This window comes from Lissotriton helveticus, chromosome 1_1 (assembly GCF_964261635.1).
Source record: "Lissotriton helveticus chromosome 1_1, aLisHel1.1, whole genome shotgun sequence".
Taxonomy (NCBI): Eukaryota; Metazoa; Chordata; class Amphibia; order Caudata; family Salamandridae; genus Lissotriton; species Lissotriton helveticus.
The window spans coordinates 856,992,741-857,018,234 of NC_136057.1; positions in this window are offsets into that span (position 1 = coordinate 856,992,741).

Consider the following 25,494-nt stretch of genomic DNA (forward strand, 5'->3'; position numbering starts at 1 on the left):
CTGGCTGATGAGGATTATAAATCCGAAACCGGTCCCAGGATGCTTCTTTCCGGTCCATGGAAGACATGGCTTGGCAGTTCGGGCTGGACTGTTCCCATGAGGCACAGGGTCAGACTGATTTGCATATGGCCATGTCTGAAATGGGGTGGCTGAGTGGGCTAAAGAATGGTGATGGATTAAACCCAGATCAGTTGACTGGGGGTGAGTGTTTGATTTGCTCAAACGCTCCGTCCATCATCCCCTTTTGTATCGCCAGGGACTTCCTTGACCCTTCAGAACTGTTCTGCTTCTTGGACTCCTCAGACACCCCAGACCTGGACACTGTGAGCCTTGTGTCTCAGCGTGAGGGCCAGGCCACATCTGGAGGGGTGGAGCAGCCCCTTCATGCCACCTGTCTGATAGACCACAAAGGCATAAATCTGATAGACACTACGTGCTCCACTCTGTGTACAGACTCAATCAGGTAGACCCGAGAAACAAGTCAGGCTCATGCCTAAAGCCCTCAACCTCCACAGATGTAGATGCACACTTGTCTCTTCACAAAAAACACCAGATTGTAGCGGCCTGAACCTGGTCAACACCCTTGGTCAGATGAGTATGGTACTCAATGGTGATGTCTTCCCCTCGGCCCTGTTGCTCCTTCATGCCACCCACATAACATAAATCTCTTGTACGTGAAACCTCCGAAACCCTATTGATTGCAACACCTGTTCTCCATTGATCCCATCTTACTATCCTGCTGGCTGTTAGGTCTCTTTGTGGCCACAGTGTTTATATTGTTCACATTGCTGTTACTGTCGCTGTTTATGCTTACATCATGGTTATTGCATGTGTCCTGGAAATGTATCAGATCTCTTGTACTGGGAGTTCCTGTTAGAGTGCCACCACAGAACACATCCTCCTACCTAATTGCCCTTGCTCCTCTCATGTATACGGTTCTCCCTTTCTCCTCCTCAATCTGACCCAACTGACTTGACGGTGCAGCTGAGGACACAACCAGATACATACCACCCCCATAACCCCTGGACCACCTATACACACTGGCCCATAAAGGACACTTTCCTTGGCACCTCTACACCCAAAATGTCTACCTGGACCACCTCCCTCTCCTTCCCCCTTACAGTTTGACAATAGCTATGGATACCCTCTATCCTGACAGCTATTGCGAGTATACCTCAGCGCTTCCAACCTCCCTGCATGGCACTGACCCACCAACGAAATCCACTGTACATCCATTTGCCTTTACAGATACCGCCTTCCCATCCATTTCAGCATTTGCAAAGAACAGCATCACTCCCCTCCTTCCCCTCACCCTACTACTCTTCACTGAATCAGCTTTTGGACCACCACGAGTGTACGGACCCTCCCATGCCTGCTATCCCCCTCTCTTTATTGTGTGTGACGTCTCACCTTACCCCCAACTCCACCCCCACCTTCCCTTGGCCCACGCTTTACCCCACATCTTAGCCTCACTGTATTACCACCCACACTGCAGGTTGGCTCATAGCCTTCTACTATCCTTCCGCACCCTTACTGTGGACTCTACCAGTGTGACTCTACAACATCTGTCACTATTGCCTAACGACCACTGACGATTGTCACACTTTATGTCAATAGAAGGCCTTCTTATGACAAACATAAAAAGATTCTTTCATTCATAGCTTCTAGGCATACTGATGCAGCCCTCCATAGGAGGCACACCTTTCTATGAAAGAGTCAGAGAAGTTTAGGAGGGACTGGGTGGAGACATTTATCTTTAGTTGCCAGATGACAGCTCGTCTCACAGCTGTGGAATTTATTGATGCTGTGGCTGAATCCAAGAAATACATGGTGGCAAACCTTATCCTTAAATCTTTCTCCTGAACAGTCCCCCAGACTTGGTCGGATGAGCCGAGCTGGTACATATTTTCCAAACTCATCGGCAGCACTCAGGTGTCCAGTGGAGGTTCTGCCTATGCTTCCAACAGTGGCAAGTCCGCTTTCTTTCCTCACCTCATTCACCCCATCACAAAACTTCATACTACCCATATACTGGAAAGTGATTAGAACTTGGCCCTGGGTGCCATTCTTGACCGCACAGCCCTATCGATACCCATAACAACAGAGATAGGACGCTACTAGATGATCTCTCTAATGACCAGGACCTACTGGCCATCTGGTGTCTCCTCCGCCACATGCAGAGAGAATACCCATTGCCCTTTCCTATCCACTGCACACAGTCTCATCTGGATTATTTCCTTACCTCTTGCCCGGTAACCCCTACAGTCCTAAATTGCACCATCCTCCCAGGCACTCTGTCAGACAATGCCCTGGTTGGCTTAGCTATCGGCTGGAACATTCAGAAGCCCTTCGAGAAACTCTGGTGGCTAAATACTGTATGTTTTAAGCTTCCCCAGGAAAATGCCCACCTGGCTACTTACATCTTGGATAACACAGCAGGCACAACTTCTCTGATCGGCAGCCAAGGCCACCCTCCGGGGTCTGCTGATGTGAGATTCTGCAGTGGCAAACAAGATCAGGGCGCAGAATAGGCAATCAAAGAGGCGGTCATTTTCACCCATGCACGAACACCCAAAAAATGTACTGTGCCTTTCAATGGTTTGGAATCAAACGGACTTCACTGCAAAAATAAGATGTCTGTATTCTACACTCACCTTACAGGTCAACTATCGGTTACATTTTCAGTTCACTTGGCTGGGCAGCCCTCTCTCTCTGCTGTTGTCCATCCTCACAGTGGAACCACTGGCCGAAGCCATCCACCAAGCCCCACACATCGTGGGTATCTCTACCCCTGCTGGACACTTTAAACTTTTTTGTGTGCAGGCGATCTCCTGCTCACCCTCACAGACCTTGATGACTTCCTCCTAGCCCTCCTGTCCCTCATTGAAGAATTATCAGCCCTTTCAGGCTATAAAATAAATTGGGACAAGAGTGTCATGGGTCATTACCTGAGCAGTCAAAGCCGGCTACCCCTTTAGTTGGGCTCCGCAATCCCTGAAATACCTGGGCATCTTTGTATCCAGAGGCCTGGACAGAATGGTCTCACTTAACCTGGTCCCGCTTATAGCTAAGATTGCTGTGGACTATGCAAAATAGAACCACCTCCACCTATCGATGTAGCCCTTCTAACCACTGACTATGGTTTTCACAGGGATGCACCAATAATAAGAAATCTGGGGGTAGTTCAGAAAACATCTGATTACTTCTCTTGGTTAGCACATGAGATGTGCCCCCAATTTTTCACTCTATGATTAAGTGAATGTTACTGCTTTTTTCTCTTATCTGGTCTTCCTGAGGAACACATACCAATTCCTCCTGTTATCCATTATAGGTTCTAATCAACAATAAGAATAGGAATTGGACTGAACAGACCAAATATTGGGTGGTTAAAGTTCACTGGTCTTTATTCATATATTTATATTTCTTAGGCGGATGACTCTGGGAGTTGTTTCTCTCTCTTTTCCTTGAGTCTTACATCCTTACATATTTCCCCTCATATGCTTTTAACTGCTATCCCTATTTCTTTAAAGTTGCAGTATGGTGAGATGCTGGCATTATGTAAAACAAATCCACATTTAAATTATCTGTATTAGAGAAATAACAATCTCAGAAGCTATGGCCTGCACTGAAAAATTATTTGTTCATTCAATAAATGAATAGCTATTTGCAGGGTAGAAATTAAATATTGTGCAAAATGATGCAAACTGTTGTAAAGCATATGCTCAAAAATATATACTTCGGGCCTCAAGTACTATTATTCTATTTTCAAAATGTGGTTGCAAATTGCACACTGACTTTTTGTGAATGGAATAGTATTTTGTGAGCTAACCTATGTGCTAATAGAGTGAGTTCACAAAGGGCCACATGTACAAACAGTTTTGCCAGTAGTAATGGGAAAAGGCTTTTTGGGATGTAACAAATTGCAAATTGGGTTTGCGATTCAGTATTAGAAAGGGGCATGTTTAGGGCGTCCCTTCCTAATACCGGAACTGAAGTGGTATGTGTGAATGTTTTGCAACCAAAATTCAAAACACTCACAAATGGGAAGGGATCCCTAAAAGACACCTTCCCATTTGTGAACATTTATATATATGTTTTTAAGAGCAGGTTGTGTTCCCAAGGACCCTTGAATACTCTTAAAAAAGGAAAAGATAACTTTTAATTTTATTTTTTATACGCATCCCGTTTTCCTTTGAGGTAAACTGTCTGCATTGTTTAAAAAAATTGCTTTGTTTAAAAGCAAACACAGACATGGTGGTTTGCTTACCCCAGCAGGCCACCATCCCTGTGATTTTAGCTATTCCTAATGGGTCACAAACAGAGACTTACCTCATTATTATTTATGAAGTAGGTTTATTTGCAACTGTAGGAAAGTGGGTTTCTGTTGCAGTACCCCCCAATTTTTGCCAGACTACTGATGCACTTTTACTTGTGTGCCCTGGGTCCCTGCCAATCAGGTTCCCAAGGCCTGTGTTCTTATACCAAAACTAACCCAATTGGCATCTCTAGCCACAGGTCAGTCCCTGGTAAAAGGTACCACAGGTACCCAGGGCACTGTGACCAGAGAAGGCCTTTAAGGGCTGCAGCACTTATTGTGCCACCCTTAGAGGTCCTGTACTACTACATACACACACTGTATTTGCAGGCTGCGTGTTTTGGTGCAAAACAAAGTGAAGGGTTGACATGGCACACATCTCTGTATGCCATGCCTACAACCCACTGCCCTGGCATAGGTCAGTCACTCCTCTAGCTCTATACCCCTACAGTGTAGGTCCATTCATATACATTGTAAGTGCAGTGCTGCCATGAGGAGTCTATGGTGGTGAGAGCTTGTCATTACAAACTCCACAGCACCATAATGGCTACACTGAAAACTGAGCAGTTTGGTATCAAACTTCTTAGCACATTACTCCCACACTGATGCCAGTGTGGGATTTAATGAAAAATGCACACAGAGGCCATCTTAGAGATGCCCCCTGAAAACTAACCCACCACTAGTGTCCAGGCTGAGTGGCTGCTTTCAGCTGCCACCAGCAGACATGTTTCTGGACCCTTGGGTCGCGAGCCTGCTGATCTCTGGGACCTGAAACAATGCACATCCTGGGACGAGGTCCCAAGTCTCCTCCCTAGGATGGGCTGGGTTCATGAAGGCGGAGCTTAAAAGGTTTGTAGCCTTTGTGAGCTTCCTCAGGCCAATTGCCGCTTTCAGCAACTGGTCCCCACTGATTCTAACCCCCAATTTGGGTGGGAGAACCAGGGGAAAAACAAGTAAGGAAGGGAGGTGTGCCCACCTCTGCAAACTCCACCCCTCAGGTGGGGGAGGTGAGGTGAAGCACAACTCTCCGTCCACACCATCTTGAAGATGGGGTACCCAGCCAACCAGGGACAGGCACATGCCCCCCTCCCACTGGAGGGTGGCATAATAGGGGCTGTACCCACACCAGGGAAGGGACTAAGCATGGGCTGAAAATTTGTTCCACTCATGGAATTTGCAAATTTTTGGCAATTTCGCGGTCCACGAATCGCGTGAAATTGCCAAACAATTTGCAATTCGCAAGTTGGCGTTTTTTTTTTGCTTGGTCGCGCGGCGTTGACTTACCGCGATTCTGAGTTTGCCAAGTTGTTTTCCTCCAGGTTTGCATGCGCTGCGCCATTTTGGATCTGGCTGCGTGATCGCGCGAGACTTTTTGGCCGCGAGTACGTCATGGAGTCCCGCCATCTTGCACTGCGAGACTTTGAGAACGCGGATACGTCATAAGGACCCGCGATCACGCATCGTGAGAGTAAACAATAGCGAATACGTAGATGCGACGTGCAGCTGACATCGGGCGGGAGATTTGAACAGCTCGCTTTCCCGAAGTCGCAAAATTTGCCAATTCTGCACAAGAAATCTATCGCAGGCAGCATAAACCTTCTGAAAATGATGATTTGGATCAGAATAACTCCTCAGATTGACATTTGGCTGCACTTTTTTGTGCAAGGAGTCCAATTTTGGGGGGGTGGGAGGAAAGAATTGCCCCAGAGTCTCCATCTTCCTGTTCCTGTCCAGCAGGCTCCTCCTAGTGCTTTGTCCATGTCCTGGTCACTTTTCATTTGGATCTGGAGCTGGAAGGATTACTTTTTGTGGCTGCTGCTGGATGTTTGTATTTGAGGACATTTTGTTTGCATCACTTTTGGATTTGAGATTTTACAAGTAAGTCGGTGTTGTTTGTTTGGGTCATTGCCGTTGCTGCAACTATAATTTATAAACTTTTTCACAACTTTAAAAAAAATATATTGTGGGTAGCCACAGTATCCAGTAGGCCCGGTCATGGGTGCATGATACAACTGTTTCTGTGACTTTTGTTGAACTTAAATATCATTTACGGCATGGATGGCATGGAATTGAATAGCTCACTGTTATATGTGGAAGTTTGTTTTAATTTTGGGGTGCGAGTTAAAGCCACACTAGCCAGTAGGCCCAGGGGTACTCATGGTGCATGGACCAAGTCTTTCTGTGGGGTCTTTTGAATTTTAACATCATTTAGGGCATGGATGGCATTGGATTGAGGTGATTTTTGTGTGTATTTCGATTTTTTGGGTGTTGTTGGGACCTGGTCCAGGGCCTAGCCATGTGGGTGGGGGCCATTTTAATGCCTGGTCCAGGGCCTGGCCATGTGGGTGGGAGTCTAGGGGCCATTTTGAAGTCGGGCAGTGTGCTTTGTGCCATAGGCCTTCACCCAGTCTGCCTTGCTTTCATCCATTATACCCAGGGGTACTCAGTGGTGCATGGACCACGTTTTTCCGTGGGGTCTCTTGAATGTAAACATCATTTAGGGCATGGATGGCATTTGATTGAGGTGGTTTTTGTGTGTATTTCAATTGTTTGGGTGTTGTTGGGGCCTGGCCCAGGGCCTGGCCATGTGGGTGGGGGTCTTGGGGCCATTTTTAAGCCAGGCAGTGTGCTTTGTGCCATAGGCCTGCACCCAGTCTACTTTGCTTTCATCCATTATGCCCAGGGGTACTCAGTGGTGCATGGGCCAAGTCTTTCTGTGGGGTCTCTTGAATTTAAACATCATTTAGGGCATGGATGGCATTGGATTGGGGTGATTTTTGTGTGTATTTTGATTTTTGGGGTGTTGTTGGGGCCTGGTCCAGAGCCTGGTCATGTGGGTGGGGGGGATACATATTGAGGCCATGCAGTTTTTGCCATAAGCCGGCAAGTTTGCGGGCCAGTAGGCCTAGGGTTATGAATGGGTGCATGAAACAGCTCTCTCTGTGTGGTCTCTCTTCTATTAATTTAAACATCCATTTTTGATTAGAATTGCAATTTTTATTTTGGATTTTTCCGTTTTTGGGTGTGTTGTGTTAATAATAATAAATGGCTAGTTGCAATAGTATTAATTGAAGCACGACATATGCAACATTTATTTAACTGATGTTCCTCTGGCTTCTTTTCTTTTAGGTGCACAAAGACTGAGAACCAGGAATCATCCTCATCATCATCACTTGTAGTGCCAGGAAGAAGTCCTGCTGTGGTGTGTGCACAACATCACGTGACGTCACGTGTGGCCACAGACAACTCGTGCAACTGCAACCTGCTGTTCTGACATCTGAACATGATGGGCCCAAAGAAAGGTGGCCGTAGCTCCTCTGCCAAGAAAGTTGACAGTGCCACTGCCAGTAAGAAGGAGCAGAAGAAGCAAGTGGCGCCACTTACCAAGGAGACTGGTGTGCTGACCGCCACTTTTTTGGAGAACAAAAAAAACTACGCCTGCAGCAGCGGTGTCTGCCGGGGACCAAGCTGGGAGCAGCACCTCCATTTCATTGGTCTCAGTGGCACCACGCCAAGTTAGGCCCAAGCCCATGAGTTTCGCAGAGGCAGCCACTTTAATAGCTCTTTCACCATCCACCAGTGATGTTGGCGTTGACTCATCGCAAAGTAGCATCCAATCAATGCACGGTGTAACTCATCTGACGAGTGTTCAACCACAGCCGCAATGACAGCCATAGGTGCAACAAGGAGAGGCGCAAGGAGAGGCGCAAGGAGAGGCGCAAGGAGAGGCGCAAGTAGAGGCACGAGTAGAGGTGCAAGTAGAGGCGCAAGGAGAGGCGCAAGGAGAGGTGCAAGGGGAGGCGGAAGGAGAGGTGTAAGGAGAGGCACAAGGAGAGGCACAACTGCCCACAATACTCGTTCCTCCCAAAGTAGCGGCACATCAGGAAATCAAGATTCATGCGGAGGTATCAGCCAAGCAAGCCACTTCTGATGATCCATTGTCTTCTAGATTCCCAGCAAGGAAAACGTCAAGGAGGGCATGTACAACTTCTTCTTCAAGCCCCCTTCCTTCTGATGATCTAGATCTTGATTGGTACCCACCAATTCAGTCTGAGAGGGAGGCACGCCATGAGCCGACAAAGCTAGGTAAAAGGAAGGTTCCCGCAAGGCTTTCAGTTATGGGTGATGATTAAGAAGAAGTAGAAGTGGTGTATTCTGCTGCTGATGAAGAGTCTGACGATGATGACCCAGTCATTACAGTCGTCACTCCAGTCCCAGCGGGCATGCAGCAGACAGACATTTTTACCCTATCCCGAATTGCTGCTGAGCGGAATGTAGGTGGCGTGGCACTGGTACCACCACCAACACAGGTAACTATAACACCAACACGACCTACAGCTGCCATATTTTCTCTTCAGAAGGGCCGGCAGGGACCTCCATCCAGCTTGACCTCCGTTACCTCAAGTAGTGGTGCTGTAACTGTAAGTGCACAACAGAGTCAAATTCGGCCACGCCCATCCTCCACTTCATCTGGCATTGAAAGTAGCACCTCCACCACCACCACCAGATATCTCAACTCCCCAGTTGGGACTTCTTTAGTATTAGCAAAAAGGCGGAAAACCGAGTTATTTTTTCGGTTTGTAAACAAGTAGTTAGTCGGGGTAAGCTTGGTACCAACTATGGTAACGGAGGCCAGAGAAGTTATCTCTAAAAACACCACAGCATCCAGTGGGAGGCGCACCTAAGAAACATCCGGAAAGCCAAAACTAGAAATCCGAATGTAGACATTGATATTGCATAAGATGACGAGGAGCTGATCGTGCAGGGGGGAGGTGAAGAATCGAGAGACATTTTTTCTGGTACACACAGTACCCCTGGCAGCAGCACTGCAGTGGTAGCGCCAACACCCTCTACCCCAGCAACATCTAGGTGGCACAGTAAGAGTCTGGTAGAGACACCAATGCAAAAAAGTACATCAATGAGCCTAACTGGGCTGAAGAAGTCTGGATCCTCATCACATATGAAAATGGTCCAGACCACCATTAAAAGCATGTTTTGGTCGGAGGCGCCATTGGAACGCAACCACCCAACGGCACGTCTGTATAATCCAATGCTGGCTAAAATGTTAGCGCTGGACCTTCTCCCTTTTTCTTTTGTGGAAGGGGTGGGTTTTCTAGAATTTGTGGCAACTGTCTGCCCTAAATGGAAGGTTCTTAGCCGGCCCTATTTTGCCAGAGTTGCGGTTCCAGCACTACATCAAGATGTGCTGGACGTGATTGGGGCAGCTTTGCAGAAGAGTGCTGTTCACACTATCCACCTCACAACAGACATGTGGACCAGTTGCCAAGTCGTTGATTACATGTGCATCACTGCACACAGGGTCTCTTTTGCAGGGGTTAGAGAGAAGATAGCTGCAGGTGTTGAAAGTGTCACAATTTTTCAAGCTACTCGGAAACATGCAACAGTAGTCATGTTTGCCATGGAGAAATCTCATACTGCAGTAAACATTTTGGAGGAGTTTAACAGTAAGCTCTTTGAATGGCTGCAGCCAAGAAAGCACATGGTTGGTTATGTTTCCACAGATAATGGCAGTAATATAGTTAAGGACATGGCTGATGGTGGCTATTTCAGAGTGCCGTGTTTGGCGTACAGCATTAACATTATTGTTCAAGATTTCTTGAAAAAAAAAAACACAGTCAGCAAGTTACTGACCACCTGCCGAAGAATCTGCACACATTTTAGCCATTCTTTTAAGGCCCGGAAGCAGCTGAGGATCATTCAACGTGACCGTAGAGTGCCAGTCAGAGGACTCATCAAGGAGGTGGCAACACGTTGGAACTCAACCTTCTACATGCCTGAGCGTCTGTTTAGCAGTACTTGGTAATCAATGAGTATGTCTTTCATGCACGGGGTGCTTCTATGAAAGACATGAGGCTAGAGGTGGAGGAATGGGACCTAGTTAAAAGCCTGACAGACATGCTTCGTCTTTTTGAGGTGTTCACGCGTGAAGTCAGCAGGGAGGACTGTACTTGGGCAAAGCTATCCCATTGTTGCGCATGCTAGAGCACCAACTGAAGGCAGTGTCTTCAACGTTCCGAGTTGATGCTGAAAAATAAGACGCATATCAGTTGCCGGAGAGCTTATTAAGCCACTTAGTTGACAATGAAAGGCTTTACGCAATACATTCAGAACAACATTACATTTGTGCCACTATTCTGGATCCACGGTACAAAAAGGCACTGGCCAGCAATACATTCATTTCTTTTTCTGAAGCAGATGTTTCCAAGTACAAACATTGGTTAGCTCTGTCAGCCACTCGGTTCGAAAAAGAGCAGCAGAGAATTGAAGGAACCACCACAAGTACTACTGAAGCAGCAGGCCATCGGCGTCAAGGTCCACTTCGGTGCCTGAAGGCAGTCACTTTCCCTCAGAGCCGTTACCGACACCAGCAACCATATCATCATCACCTGCACCAGGCCAAGCAATAATATTGTCAGAAGTTGATTGGATAACTCATCAAGGGTTTGCTTGTTCCAGTGTTGATGCAAAGGCAATAGATGGTACGCAAAGTGGAGCACCCCTGGAGGACCTTGAGTGGATGGTGCAGGCCTATCTGGATGACCCAACAGAGGTCTTCTTTGATCAGAACCCATTGGTGTATTGGTATGGGAAAAGGCCTTAATGGCCACCAAGCTGGTTATAAATTATTTGGCTTGCCCACTCGCAAGCATGTCTTCTGAACGTGTTTTCAGTGCTGCTGGTGCCATTGTAACTTCAAAAAGGACCTGCCCCTCGCCCAAAAATGTGGAGAGGTTAACGATGATCAAGATGAATCAGCACTTCATACCACCAGATTAGAAAATACGTGAATCCACGCTGGAAGAAGAGGACACCGACTTAGGTGACGGAAGTTCTTCTCTGTTAGCTGACCTACTCCCGTTTCAATTCACAGAGTTTGAGGACGCCCTCTACTTTCCTGACACCTAGGCTTGAAATACTTACTTTTTTTTTCGTCCTTATTCACTGTTATTTCTGTGTGTCTTTCTTTGTTTTGCAACTTTTAGCACAACAAAACTCTAATCACAACAAATCCATTAGCAGCACTGTCTTCGCCTTATTTCCATATTGAAGGTGCCGCTGTCTGCATTCCTGAAGTTCACAAGTTCACAACTCAGTCATGCTCCTCTATCCTCCTCCTCCAGACTCCCCCTATCCATTTCCCTCAAGGCAGATAGCCGTATTACGCATAATCAGGAAACTGTCGCTTAGTAGACGAGTGCTCTCAAAAGAAGTGGGACTGGATGACTGACTATGCTGACTGTTACTTCTGAAATTGACATGAGAGGCTGCCCTGTGGCCCTTCACTTAAGAATAAGATGCTGACAAAAAGTGGAACAGGTAATGAATATTGAGATGGCATGCAGTGGACAACACTGTCTGTCCGGCTCTGATTAAAGTAATTTCTGTTTGTTTGTTGTGCATGAAATGAATCCTATGTATTCTGTTATTATTTAATCTTTTACACACTAAATGTAACTCAAGTCTACTCTGTTTACCTTGTTTAATGCAAATTGTACTTCTACTGCAGGGGCCACTACGTTGCATTTTTTAATATGGTGTTGGGATTGAAATTTGATAATATGCATTATTGGCCTAATATATTCAATATAACCCCGTAGTTATATAATCAGGTATTTAGAGTTTGCTATGGTCGCTTATCGACCAACGATTCACTTTTTGTTTGTTTATTCCTATTGGTATAACCAGAGCCATTTTGTTTCGTTTCTCCATGTGCAAGCACTGCTTCTCAGAAATCATGTGATCGTGCTTTCTGCTCGAAACCAAATCAGCCAAACCGTCTCCGATAGTTGTTAGCTGGTAGCTTAAGGAAAACTCAAGGTCACACCTGCCCTTCTTGTGGGATGCGCACATTCTACCAGAGCCCGTTCCTGCCTTCCCGGGCTCCAGATAGACAGGGAGGCACCTTACTGACCTGCCCCCGGAAAAGCTTAGGCCTAGGCTACTAGCAATCAATTGTGCCTTATATGGGTATTCCTCTTGGCTTACTGACAGGTTGTATCTTTCCTTGTAGGGTGTCATCTTGAACACATGAAACGTATATATGCTTTGTATTTTGAACATGTAGTTAGTCTCCTCTGCGCACCTCCGAGGGTCGTGTAGACTGAGGCTCCCCTGTCAGGGCTTGCATTTGAAGAATAAACAATTGAACCTTCTCCATTGCCGACTGAATTATTATAACGTATATTGGTATATGGGCTATTGGTAAGTATAGCCCGATAGATTTAATTTTGAATCCTTCAGTTGGCGACTCCGCCGGGACTCGGCGATAGGGTCATCCCCTCCTGTAAACAGGAGTAACGGGACAAGGAGGAGTTCTGGCCGAGTGGGTGGACAGAAAGAGGATCCTGATTTGAGACACCCGTTTGTGGTATGAAAACAAGCCGTTCCACTCTCGAGCCAAGTATCCCTCCCAGCTACTGAAGACCCTACGCCAGAGTCCTACGGGCTTAACCCGAGAAACGAACAGACTGTGCCTGTCTGTTCAGGTGTCGGCAGTGGAGAACTCGCAATCGACCTGAGTGCACCAGGTGAGTGATATTTGTGATTGCATTGGATAAGGATCACTCAGAGCGAGTGTTTTCTTTTTGGATAAACAGTTAACTGTCTTTGTTGGAAGGTGGCCGGGGATGCCAGACCACGAGGGAATCTGGGGATCTACCGTTGCGGCGAAAGGGCTGCACGGGTAGAGACCTCACGGACTTGTTGGTGAATAATTGAGACTTCCTCTGATGCCCTAGCAGAGTACAGCGTTGCTCGCTCGTCTGAATTCTCTCCGGGAAAGCCCTGGGAGCAACTGGGTAAGCTAGGGTTCTGGAGACGTGTCCAGATGCCCGGCCCAACCAGAACAGGACCATGGGATGGCCTGTGAGAGAGTTCATGGTTCGCCTATCAGATGGTCTCAGAACAATCTAACAATTGTTCTCTTTTAGTGAGATTTTGTTGGTCTGGAATTCTTTTGAATCGATTCCCCGAACAGGAGTTAACGGGCTCTGTTCGTATTTGAAGACGTCATTTGCATTGAATAGGTTCTGAGAAGTATTTGCCTTCCACTGTTTTACAGCACTTTACTGTGACGATTGAATGAAGAGTGTATGAGTGACCGGTGAGAAGGGACGCGTCCAAATGGGTGTGTGTTTTGTGATTTTGTATAGACAGAACGAGTAAAATAAGCATAATGCCTTGTTTTAGTAAAATATGTTTTGGGTGCTGCTGTCGGCGAGGTACACGGCTTGAAGAAAGGCAGCCGGCCCCTCCTGAGGTCAGTGCCAGTTTTGATATGTATGTCAAACATGGTTTACAACCGATCTTGTTTAATACCCTTTGGAACAAATATACAAAGGATAATTTGGAGTTACAATGGCCTCTTACGGGGTCTTTTGATGAGAAAAAGATTAATTATATACAGAATAAATTATTTATGAAGAAAAGCCGTCAGTCAATGTTTGACACCTTGAACTTATGGTTGAAGGAGGCGACGGATCAGAGAAGAGAAGTTGGGAAAAATGAAGGGTGGGCAGACGATTACCCAAAAAGCAGTAGCATATGATAAGGGAAAGGTGGAAGAGAATATTGAAAGAATGGATAGACAGTTTCGATTAGAAACGAATAAAATCTATGTGGCTAGACCAGAGACAGGAGATGAATTAGAGGAGTTACTGGAAGCCCGACCACCTCCCCCTTATGCCCCACAAGGCTTGTATCCAGCCGTGCCTGTGTTGCGAGCTGACCAGACGAGAGCCGTTCCGGCCGCCAAACGACAGATAGGGGTGGTCGCCACGGGCCCCCCTGGCGGATTGGGACATGATGCTCAGTCCCCCCCACCTTCTCTTCGATTAACTACCTCACCCCTAATATCCCTTCGGACGGACGCGGTTGTCCCTTCTCCCTTGCACCCTGTGTTTCTCTCCCCTCCGACTCAGACAACCTCAGATCTCCGGAATACCGTTAGCCCGGGTGCCACGCCCAAACGACCGATGTCTGACTTGAGTGATCAGCGAGCTTTCACTCGGTCATTGTTGGGACAGGAGGAGAGGAGAGCTATTATAATTCAGGCATCCCAGTGGATGCGGAATCCTATCTATACTTTGGAAGATATTTGGAGCACTATGAAGGATTTTGAACCCGTTGCACAACAGCTAGCTTTAGAAAGCATGGCGATTCGATTGATCTCCTTATGGGAACAGCATTTTGAGGAAGGACTTCCGCCTCAAATATTACGTGATATAAGGGATCACGCTCATAAATTCCATCTTCAGATCGAGGAAGTCTATCAGAATGTGACAACGCTATTGAATTATTGAGAACGGATGCACAGAAAGAGTGCCGAATGGGGAGCTGAGCACCCCATGAGAGAGGTGCATCCTCTCTTTTTCCCGGAAGTGCCCGAGGTAAGAGACAATGGGGGTAATGTTACTAGAGCACGTGTGCACGCTAGGCTCCAGGAACAATGGGTTTACACCCCTTGGAAACGAAGCGAGGTCCTTACGCTAAAAGCCCAGCTCCCTGACCCCCGTAAAAATCCTACAGCTTATTACAAAGATTTGACCAAAGCCGCCAATTCCGCCATCATGACTATAGCTGATTTCGAGCTATTTTTTGGTCCCCTGATCCCGGTGGATATCTGGAGACAGATACATGATACGGACCATGCCCCCGAATTAGGAGGAACATGGGACCAATTAAAGAATTGGGATAAGGAACGGAAGCCAGGTGAAAAACCCCGGGATGAAATATTAGCAGTACCAGATAAAATTGTTACTTACATGACGACCCTTCTCCCTCCGAGGAAAGTAGATTGGGATAAATTGACTGCGTGTAAACAGAAAAAGGACGAAAGTGTGTCCGATTTCTTCACTCGGTTAGAGAAAGTTTTCATAGATTTTAGTGTTCAGGACCTCTCTACAGAGGGAGGAATTTGATTATTCGTAAATAGATTTGTCACAAATTTGCTCCCGGAAGTTATGTCCCGTCTCCAATCGGCTGAGAGCACGTGGACTACGGATGCACCATCTGTTATCCTTGGTATGGACCAATATTATGAACATCGTGAGAATGAGAGTAAAGAAAGATCAGAGAAAAAGACTAAGGACTTAAAAACTAGAGTACTGCTGCAGCAAGTCAGTAGAGGGCAAAATTCAGGACGAGGAGTGCGAGGCTCGTTCCAAAGAGGCCAGACAACAGGAAGAGGGAGAGGGGGCCCTCCGAATATTGGGATAAACCAATGTTCCTATTGCAAGGAGGAAGGACATTGGAGGGTGGATTGCCCTCTGTTGTTGGCAAGGAACGGACCTAGTAGAGGACGAGGAAGAGGTCGAGGAAACATAGATCAAAATAGTATGAGGAGTGAGGAGTCACAACATGAGGGTTCTCGTAAGAATCATTTTGATGACCCTCAGAATAGACAATACTACAACAAGACTTATCAGGATGACGGGTATGATGACCGAGATTATGCATGAGACAGCCAAGGACAAAGCGGGGGCCATATTACAGTACCAGTTGACCAAGAGGGACCTTATGTAAAAGGAGAACTGTTGGGTACATCGGGAAAGTTTCTAGTGGATACTGGGGCGATGAGTAGTTCAGTCACCCATGCACTGGTCCCAGGGGCAGCTCTGTCTGACCATAATAATGTATCAGTAGAATTCTCTGGAATACCAGTAGTGAGCCCCGTTTCAAGACCTTTGCCTTTTACGATCGGTCCCATCTCCATGCACACACCTTTTCTCCTCACTTCTAATTGTGGAGAGAACCTTTTAGGGTTGGATATCTTGAAAAGATTACGTGCATGAATTTATTGTTCCCCTGATGGTGTTTTGCACACAATGCAGAAGCGACCTGTGGAAATGACCCAATATTTCGTTAAGAATGAGACTTTGCCCCCTGAATTCGCTACCATTCCTAAGACATTATGGGCAGCAGGGGACACCGATATTGGTCTGTTAAGAATAGCCCCAGTGTCCATAACAGTGAAACCGAATGCGCAGATGCCACGCATTCCTCTGTATAAGATTTCACCAGAAGGTGAACAAGCCTTGTTGTATATCATTCGTGACCTCATTGACAAGGGGGTAGTGGAAGAAACAGCTGCGAATGTTTGTAATAGTCCAATTTTGCCGATTCTGAAGAAGACACCAATTGATGGTGCTCCTGATTATAAATCTGCATATCGCTTTGTGATTGACCTTCGAGCTGTCAATAAAATAGTAGTCCCTCAATACCCAGTGGTACCAGATATCACAGCAATACTTACCATGATCCCCCCTACTGCACGATAATTTTCTGTAATAGATTTAAAAAACGCTTTCTTTAACATCCCAATTCACCCTGATAGCAGACATATCTTCGGATTCTCATTAGGAGGCCGAAGCTTTAGATTTACGCGTGCACCTCAAGGCTATACAGAAAGTCCCAGCATATATATCCAGGCTTTGAAGGCAGTACTGGATGAATTAATTTTGCCCACCGGTATTCCGATCATTCAATATGTGGATGATATTTTGGTGGCCTCCGATACAGAGGACGGCTGCAAGGAAGCAACTGTAAAATTGTTACACCATTTGGCTGATAAAGGAAATAAAGTCTCCCTCTCCAAATGTCAATATTGTCGACAGGAAGTGACTTACCTTGGCCACTTACTGTCGAAAGTGGGGAGATGACTAACACCAGAACGAATATCTGTAATTACTAACATGTCTGTACCTCAAACTCAACGTGATGTCCGTGCTTTTCCTGGCATAACCTCTTACTGTCGCCAATGGATTCCTAACTATTCACTCCTCTCTAAACCCTTGTTGTATTTGACTACCAAAGATGTGCATGAACCCATACCCTGGACGGATGAATGTCAAGAAGCCTTTGACTCTTTAAAATGTGCTTTGTGTTCTGCACCTGTTTTGGGTACCCCGGATTACCGGAAGCCTTTATCACTTTACGTGCACGAGGTGGACGGTTGTTCCCTTTCAGTGTTAACACAGGGTTTTGGTGGAAAACAGAGACCCTGTGCCTTCTTTTCATCAGTATTGGACATGGTCGCACAAGCCCTTCCCAGTTGTCTGAGGGCCACTGCGGCGGTAGCAGTGGCCATCCGACAATCAGAAGGGATAGTTTTGAATACGGATCTCACAGTCATGGTACCACATGCTCTGGATATTCTGTTAAAAAGAACTAAGACCCAGCACCTTACGAGTGCTCGTTTAACAGGATACGAACTGACATTGTTTGCACCCCACATTACAATCAAAAGATGTGCTACATTGAATCCAGCAACATTATTGCCTCTCCCTTCCAATGATAAAAAGGACGATATCCATGATTGTATATTTAGAACTGAAGAAGAAACAAAAGGGCGTGTAGATCTTACCGACACCCCGTTACCTGGACCCCAAGGAGAGTTGTATGTTGATGGTTCTTGTTTTAAATTACCAGATGGTACTGCAACAGCTGCGTATGCGATTACGACCCTGAAAACGGTGGTAGAAACCGCTAGGATTTCACATCACTCAGCCCAGGCAGCTGAACTAATAGCTTTGTTACGAGCATGTGAAATCAGTAAAGGCCTAAGAGTAAATATTTATACAGACAGCCAGTACGCCTTCGGCGTTGCCCATAGTTTTGGGAGGCTGTGGAGGGAAAGGGGTTTCTTTACCACACATGGCCAGAAAATTCAACATGGGCCTTTAATTGACCGATTGTTATTTGCCTTGACACTACCAGATAAAGTTGCCATCATCAAATGCAGTGCTCATAAGAAAGTCATTGATTCCACAGGAAAGGGAAATGCTTATGCGGACTCAGTAGCCAAGGAAACAGCACAAACGAAGATGACTCCCATGTTTCCTAGTGCTTCAGCCCGGTGGGTGGCGGAAACGTCTGTGTTCGACAATACCATTGAAAGTGTAAAAGAGTTACAGAAAGAAGCTACTATAGATGAAGCAAAAAGGTGGTAACAAGAAGTGGGACAATTGGACAAGAATGAATGTTGGATAGATCGAACTGAGAAGCAGCGCTGGTTACTTCCTAATGCATTGGTATATGCTGTAGTGACTATGGCCCATGGTCCAGCACACATAGGAGCAAAAGGTATTTGTGTTAGACCCAGTCTGGAATAACCCAAATATTCCCAAAACTGCAGTACATGTGGTTAAGTATTGTCCTGTGTGTTTGCGTTATAACTCAGGAGGCAGAGAATCTGTCCTGAGTGTAAATTTTGCCCCACCAACCTTGCCATTTGAAGTTATACAAATAGATTACATACAAATGGAGAGAGAGAACAATTTAAAATATGTATTGGTGGTGGTTTGCACTTTCAGTAAATGGGTTGAAGCCTACCCCACCAAGGAAGCCACTGCAGTTGCAACTGCCAAAGTCCTGGTAAAAGAATATATTCCCAGATATTGCGTGTCCCGGATTATCCGGTCTGATAACGGGACGCATTTTAATTCCTCACTAGTTCAGAGTGTTTGTGATGGTTTACAAATTAGGCAGAAATTTCATGCAGCTAGGCATCCCCAGTCAGCTGGTCTAGTGGAAAAATATAACGGCATATTAAAACTGAAGATGGCCAAGATTTGGGCTAGTACAGGATTAAAATGGCCCGATGCCCTTCCTTTAGCGTTATTATCTCTGAGAACAACACCACATACAAGGACGGGGTTATCGCCTTATGAGGTAATTTTTGGCCATCCTGCTAATGTATGGGGAGTCCCTAGGCCCAGGTCTTTTAGAGATATTGATTATCTTCTGATGACAGACTGCCTTGACTAAAGATCTGCGTTCTATTTATCAACAGGTATCCGAGACATTGCAGCCGCTACCAGAGGGTCCTGGACATCGGTTGGAACCAGGCCAGTGGGTTCTGGTGAAGAACTATCGACGGAAATCAAGTTTGGAACCGAAGGGTCCGAACCCTACCAGATCATACTAGCCACCAGGTCGGCGGTGAAGGTGCATGGGCGTAAACACTGGATTCATGCAAGCCACCTGAAGCGCCTCCCTCTCCCTTTGCCCTTTGATTTGCAAAACCGCGAAGGAATCCCAAGCCAAGAAGGAGAGTCGCTCCAGAGCTTTGTACCTTTTTCAGAAGCCCGAGAAGAGGGGCAGTCAAGCGAGGCGGGACCCCCAGTTGACAGGGCGGTGACCCAATCAGCGGAGGCCAGTGTTTTGGGTGCATCACAGGGTTCGAATGCATCTGATGCCCGTGCAACCGAGTTATTTTCTGATCAAGAGTGACCTGGTCGCTGTAACTACGACCTGCGGCCCCGAAAACAGCGCGGTACCCCAGTTTCTCATGGTAGGAGTTAGGGAAAGACTTGAGTTGAGAAACATCGGATAGATACACTGGGGTACTGAGTGAGAGACTGGACTGAACTCGTAGAGAGCTTGGAACACTGTGCTAAATAGCTCTGTTCAGAAAGAAAGACTGAGTTGGGGGCTGCAGTCATTCTACAGAACAAAGGAAGTTGTTTGCCGTCTCTTTCTCATGGATGAATGACAAGAGTCTGCCTGTGAGGCTCTAAACGGACACAGGGAAGAAGAACCCCTCTGGTGGCGTGCGTGCTTTGTGGATACAAAGATAGTTTTTGGACTTATAGAGAGGGACCGAGTAAGATCTGGACTTACAGAGAGCATGTTTCCTTTTGCTCGATTTGCAATGGAGGATGAGAGGCCACTAGACCCTCGGCGATATGTGGATAATATGCATTTGTTTTCCGGATGATCCACCAGAGTGAAGGTGGCATTCGTTGCTTTTATCGTTATCATTACAATGATTATGATGTGTGTATTTGTATACTTAGAGTTTCAGCATCCTGTACAGATGCTGTTAGGAAATACTGTTGCCCCGGTAGAGCATATCTTCTATTCTCTACCACCTCACAAAGCAAGACATAGAGAAACATATATGAAAAACGCTTTTATTGAAATGTTGCATCAGACCCACAGCACCACAAACAAAACCAATTGTTGGGTATGTGGGTTACTTCCCTCAGTCATGCATCAGCATGAACTATTAATTTCCTTGCCAATGTATTACTTAGCTAACTGTGAAGCCTGGTTCCAATTATTGTCTTTGATGTATTCACATTGTGTAGCCGAACCAAAAATTTATACTGAGAAGGATTATGAGGCCATTTTAAAGTATATAGAACAACATCAAGGATTTAACGCAGAAGGAAATGGAGGAGAGGGCTCTTTGGACCCCAATGCTTGCATGAATGTATATACAGATTATAAGAATATTACGTGGTTAGTGGAGGAGATGCAGGATTTTGAACTTTTCAATGACACTATGTATTTCCAGCATTTTAAAGACCGAAATGTTACAAATGACAAAGCATTGCCAATTCCCATTATCAATACTACCTCACCCTTCTGCATACAGGGACGAGGCCATATTAAGGTAGGAAAGAGCAGATGTAATTATACCTATACTCTACAGGTATATAGTACCCCACCTATGATTACTCCACCGGATGTGTATTTTGTCTGTGGTGAGAATGCCTATACATGGCTCCCCCGAGGATGGGCAGGAAGTTGTTATCTCTCATTTCTGTACCCTCCTGTATACATTGCTCCACCCGATTATCACAGGACTCATCAGTTAGTTCAGAAAGGGGCAGTGGTTAGCCGAAATATTAGGAGCTTTGATACTGACAGCACCGATCAGACAAACACCTCTCTACAGCAGTTTGAGGATTTTGCTAAAGGCCTCACCCCCTTTTGGGGACCTATATTCAATAGCCGCAGTATACGACACTTGTCCCGAATAGTTGTGAATGTGGTCCAGACTACCACGCGGATCCTAACTAACATTACCGTAGAGCTTCAGGCGACGAGGCTTGTTTCGCTTCAGAACCGGATGGTTCTTGACGTCATCCTCACCGATGGGGGAGGAGCCTGTCGTGTGATTGGCAGCTCTTGCTGCGTATTTATTCCCGATTCAGCCCCCACCATTCATCTTGCTATACAAAAACTGCATCGACTAGCCAGTGAAGCACATGTAGATAACGGTACCTGGTCCTTAGTAGTTGGTTCTGGGGTATTTTGGCTACTTGGGGTTGGAAGATATTTATGGTGCTTGCTGGAGCTTTTGGAGTAATATTTACATGTTGCCTATGTCTCCAATGCGGCCCGGACTGCTGCTCCTTCTGTGCCACAAGGATAACCTCTGCTTTGAATTTTTCTCGTCAAGCAAAAACTGAGAAGCAGATGATCCAAAAGGAGGTGTCAGACCTCATGCAGATTGATGAAGGAGTTTTCGTAGAATAATTTCTTTATATTGGCTATAGTAGGCCAAAAGGGCGGGCTGTTGGGATCGAAATTTGATAATATGCCTTATTGGCCTAATATATTCAAAATAACCCCGTAGTTATATAATCAGGTATGTAGAGTTTGCTATGGTCGCTTATCGACCCACGATTCACTTTTTGTTTGTTTATTCCTATTGGTATAACCAGAGCCATTTTGTTTCGTTTCTCCATGTGCAAGCACTGCTTCTCAGAAATCACGTGATCGTGCTTTCTGCTCGAAACCACGGCATCAGCCAAACCGTCTCCGATAGTTGTTAGCTGGTAGTTTAAGGAAAACTCAAGGTCACACCTGCCCTTCTTGTGGGATGCGCACATTCTAGCAGAGCCCGTTCCTGCCTTCCCGGGCTCCAGATAGACAGGGAGGCACCTTACTGACCTGCCCCCGGAATAGCTTAGGCCTAGGCTACTAGCAATCAATTGTGCCTTATATGGGTATTCCTCTAAGCTTACTGACAAGTTGTATCTTTCCTTGTAGGGTGTCATCTTGAACACATGAAACGTATATATGCTTTGTATTTTGAACATGTAGTTAGTCTCCTCTGCGCACCTCCGAGGGTCGTGTAGACTGAGGCTCCCCTGTCAGGGCTTGCATTTGAAGAATAAACGATTGAACCTTCTCCATTGCCGACTGAATTATTATAACGTATATTGGTATATGGGCTATTGGTAAGTATAGCCCGATAGATTTAATTTTGAATCCTTCAATGGAAAATGTCCTTCGACTCACTGTGTGTAGACTGTGACTGCATGAACAACATTGAGTTTGCCAACACTATGAGGATGATGAGTCATGATGACCAAAGTTACATATAATCTTAACAGTCACTCACTGGGATGGGTGGATCATCATCGTCAATTTAGTGAAGAACTATGGCCATTTAGTGAGTGGCAAACAGGTAAACAAGTCAACAACAACCACAGCAGAACTACATGTCTGTCTAGTCGTGGTATGGAGTGGTCGAACCAGTATAGTGTTATGCCAGAGTCCAGACAGCGGTTCATGTAAAATTGTGACTATGTGGCTTGCTGCATAACATTAGATCTGCTCTGTCTGTCTGTGTCAAAGAGGTATGCTACATGGAGGTTGGTTCACTCAGTGGTGCCTGCCTTGACCGTCTGCATGGCCCTGGCCTGCTGTGAGCTAATTATTATCCTGGAAACAGAGACTCAGAGTAGGCACTTTAGAAATGATGCATGTATGTAATACAGTCGCCTCTGAAAGTGAAAGTGTTATTTTTGCACTACACACCGTACCTTATATTTTTCCTCTGGGGTATTTTAATATCCCTTTCTATTTTTTCATCGACAATTACAGGCCGACACTTACCCTGTGCGATGGGAAAAACCATTAACTCAGGCTTACCATAGCAATCCGCAATTCCGCATCCGCCAGGCAGGCAGTGGACAGTGTGGTCACCAAGATGGATCGACGGAGCGCCCAATGCAATGGAGGAGTACAACGAATAAGAGGAATGGCTGGATGCATGCAACTTCCCAATTTGACCAGGACAACTACAACATACAGTTACAGTATCCACTTCACTTGTCCTTATCTTTTAAATAATGTTATTGTTGTGAACTTCTATCAGTGCGACTCTGTGCGTTTGCTCTCTGCTTCAAATACATCCCTACAGCTATTTGATAAGTTTCTTTGCTATTTTAAAACTAATGTAATGTACTACTAAGTGTTTATTCTCTATGAGGGCAGATAGGCAAGTGAAATTGCGTAATTACTGCAACCCTATACTGTCTAATTGTTTAGTACATGGTTAGTAAGTTGTAGTAAGTACTACTTTTCAGTAACCTTACCATCAATTTAGCAAACAACTTCATGCATGCACTTCCTTTATGTCCCTTAAAAGATTTATGGCTATCTTCGAATCCAAAGATTTGTTTTTCTTCATTTGTTGTTTGTCCATGCTGTGTTCTTTTTTCTCTCTCTCTCAAATTTTTTTCCAAAAACCCCCATTCCCATCTATTTTTCAAACCCAAACCCTCTTCCCCCATGCTGTGTGGTTTTCATTGAGGTGTGACTAAATGACACCAATGATTCCACACGCTTGCGGGGGAGGATAAGGTCAAAAGCAACAGAAAATCAATTTTAAGGCAGGTCAAGGAGTCCGAGGATATATTCTTATTCTGCTTGACACACACCTCTGAGTATTTGCAAATCAATTCAGAATGTCATGTCCGCCATCGAGTGGATTCATCATCAACGACATCCTCCTACATGTGACGAAAGCTTACGCTGCTGTGTCCTTGAGTACTAGTTCTTGTAGTAGCCATAATCCACGAAACTAGTAGTTAACGTTTGATTTAATACTTTAGTATTGCTTAGGCTACAATTTATGGCACTGTTCTTGTGTACTGTACTATCGTACTGTTCTAATGCTCCTCTCAGGCCACTCAATGTCTCATTTCCTTTTTTCATATGTTGCTACTGCCAGTGTGTACCACTACTACTACCACTACAATGATGCCATTTCATCCATCCAGCATTCCATAGCCAACCTTAATCGCCATATGCCATGCAGCCAGCCCTGTACCTAGCCCTATTCCCAAACACGAATCACAGGTACGATAAGCATTCCGGGGGAGGAAGAATAATGGAGTAGGAGGATAGGAGAGACTGACGATAGTACTAGTAAAGTAGTAGGACAATTGAATTCACTAACTCTGTCAGTGACACTTTTGTACAAATTTGGGCGATTACTTAGACAATTTGAATCCACCAGCCAGTTAAGTTTCAGGAAAACAAACGTTCAGTTAACCCCCCTCCCTGCCTCCCCCACAAAATAGTAAAAAAGCGTATGCTATGTTTAAGTGGAAAAAAAATAATTATTTCAACCCTAACAAAAAGAAACTATCCCACAAGACCCGACCCACCCCCCTCCCTAACCCCAACCAATGTCCATGAAATGTCCCCAAAAGTCCAAAAAACCCAATGCACAATTCCCACCGCCCCAAAAGTCTCTACTTTGGCCGGCGGTGTCCTGTGGCCAGGTGGTCACGTAGCTCTCTCCGGAGGGCCTTGAGCAGGACTTTCTGCCTCTCCAACTCCTGCTCAAGGTAGGTCACTCGCAGGGTTAGGCGGTGCACATGCGCCTTGCAGGAGCTTTGGGGAGCAGCTGTTGTTTTCGCTGCTCGGCGGCGGCAGGTGGCTGCCGGACCATGGCGCCGTACCTCTAGAGGATTGCACTGGCTGTATGACCCAGGGGCAGTGGAGGAGGATGCAGCTGTTGTTGTTGACTGAGAGTCATCCTCCTCCTCCTGAGCCACCAGCCGCCGATATTCGGCGACAATGGCCTCCAGCTTCCGTCGCCTGGCCAGGATAGCCAATTCCTTCCTTGATAGTTTAGAAGGAGTATCTATATGAAGAAAGAAAAAATACTGTAACCAATACTCTTTAAGATTGACACAAAATAATTCAACAGAAAGTTGTGTCACAGTCGCACTAGCAACTTTCAAGCACAGTACATAACATTTGTGGCATGTATCTATCTAACCTCCCACTTCGTCGGCCTCTGCTCTAACATTAGTGGGAGTTTCAGGAATTCTACTAGCACTATGGACTCACTACATTAGACTCAGACAGTACACCAGTCTTCTTCTTCTCTCTTGTTTAGCGAAAATAGTACGTAAACTTGTGAAAGCCGGCATAATGCCAGCGCAGTCAGCTTGCACCCAAGAAAACCAGTCGCAAGCCATGATGACGCAGACTCGCGTTACTGTTACCAGTACATGCAGGTGGGGAAGCTCTTACTTTTCTATTACGAGTGGCACTGGCCATACTCTTTTACAAGTTACAACAAGGGCTACTGCTCAATTAATTTAACTTTCACCCTCCCC